This window comes from Macadamia integrifolia, unplaced genomic scaffold (genome assembly GCF_013358625.1).
Source record: "Macadamia integrifolia cultivar HAES 741 unplaced genomic scaffold, SCU_Mint_v3 scaffold1394, whole genome shotgun sequence".
Taxonomy (NCBI): Eukaryota; Viridiplantae; Streptophyta; class Magnoliopsida; order Proteales; family Proteaceae; genus Macadamia; species Macadamia integrifolia.
The window spans coordinates 63,329-65,216 of NW_024868189.1; positions in this window are offsets into that span (position 1 = coordinate 63,329).

A 1,888-nucleotide genomic window follows, 5' to 3' on the forward strand; every position below is an offset into this window, starting at 1 on the left:
TACCCCCTTCACCCTTGAGGTGATCCTCATGTCCTCGATGCCACGGTTCACACACCGTAAGTTGTAGTAGAAGTGCCGCACTAGCTTAGGGTAGTAGAATCTGTCCTATTTTAGAATCCAATACTAGCCTAGTTCCTTGAACCACTTATAGATATGAAATTGATGGAAGTCCCTCACCCGCACATACTTCCCAGGGTCAACATTCTGATACTCAAAGGTCTCCCAACGGTTTTGCTCGACCACAGAGCAAAACCAAAAGTGATCATAATGCTCCTTTGCAGAGAGAGCCTGTTATTGTTGAGTGATGGCACAATGGGGGAGAGCTCTACATCTAGACATGATCACCGAAAACAAGTAAATGGGGTTTTTGGATACCAAAACCTAGGTTAGAAGAGAATGACCAAAATAGAGAAGAAAATCTCAAAACCTGGGATTGGGAAGAAGAAGAACTCACTGTGAGTGTGAAGGTGGTGGCAATCAATCATGAAATCATGAGTGAAAGGTGGGGAATACCTGGGGCAGACCTCCTTTGCTATTTCTCTCTCTTCTCCATAAGTTAAAATAGGGTATTGTGAAAAGATGAGGAAACCTGCACTTATTTATAATGGTTTTAGATCCACTGGAAACAGCCCCACCAGAACCACTGGACCTGGAATCGGTGGCTGTTTTCGATGAACAATTTTGACAGAATGTGCTCTCTCTTTGGTCCACCAGAAATAGGACAGATATTTCTGGTGGATTTCACCCTGTTTTTGGTGAACTTCCTCACTATTTTTGGTGAACAGTGTTGGGTGGATTTGGGGTTTTGATTTGTTTCCTTGTTTGATTGTAGGATTCCATTCATGCATCTGCTCAATATTATGATACCATATGGAACCTCCCCTTGCATGTTAACTCTAACATGGTCACTTGCATATGTATAAATTAGTAACAGGATTCCATATGCAATGCACCCACGGCCCCATCCATCCTCACGGCCCAAGATGTTGCCGCCATAATGGGCAACATGATGCATTAAGTGGAACAAAGGCAAGCCCAATTCATGGCCAGGATTGATGCCAGGATCCATGCAGCTATGGAGCCTCGACATGCACCATTCGCTCCCCCTACTCCACCGGCACCATCCCCGGTGCCTGTTGGCTCGGCTACCCCTCAAACATTCGATGCGGTGCAAGGGAAAGGGCAAGTGCAAGGGCAAGTATAGGTTCAAGCCCAAGTGCAAGTTGAAGGGAGGAATGATCTAACAAAGATGATGGAAAAGTTCCAAAGGCTTAGGCCTCCATACTTCTCCAATATGGGCCAGGACCAATTGTTGCCCTCAAGACGGATCGGAGGTATAGAAAAAGTTTTTAGATTGATGGGCTGCAATAATGAGCAGAAGATACTATGTGTCAGCTACCAACTGAAAAATGAAGCCAATGCTTGGTGGAGGGCTATGAGCCCATTCTGAGGGCAGACAACACAAACCCCACTTGGGAGGATTTTAAGGAAACATTCTTTGGAAACTATTTTCCCAAGAGTTTCAGAGACAGAAGGGAAAGTGAGTTCTCGCACTTGGTACAAGGGCCCCATTCAGTATTGGAATATCAGCAATGCTTTGAGGAGCTATTCTATTTTGCTCCTGAGCACATCTGAAGTGATCAGGGCAAAGCAAAGAAGTTTGAGATGGGGTTGAGGCCAAATATCAGTTCAACAATGGTTGGGTTGAAGTTAAGACTTATGCTGAGGTGGTCCAAGTAGCCAAGTCCATTGAGGACCGAAACATATATAACTTCATAGCACAACCAGGAATGGGAAAGAGATCCATGGGGTCCATAAATTCTAAGGGAGCCAGTAAGCTTTCTAGAGGCCCTTATATCAACCCAACTCTAGTCTAGTTTAGAAGACC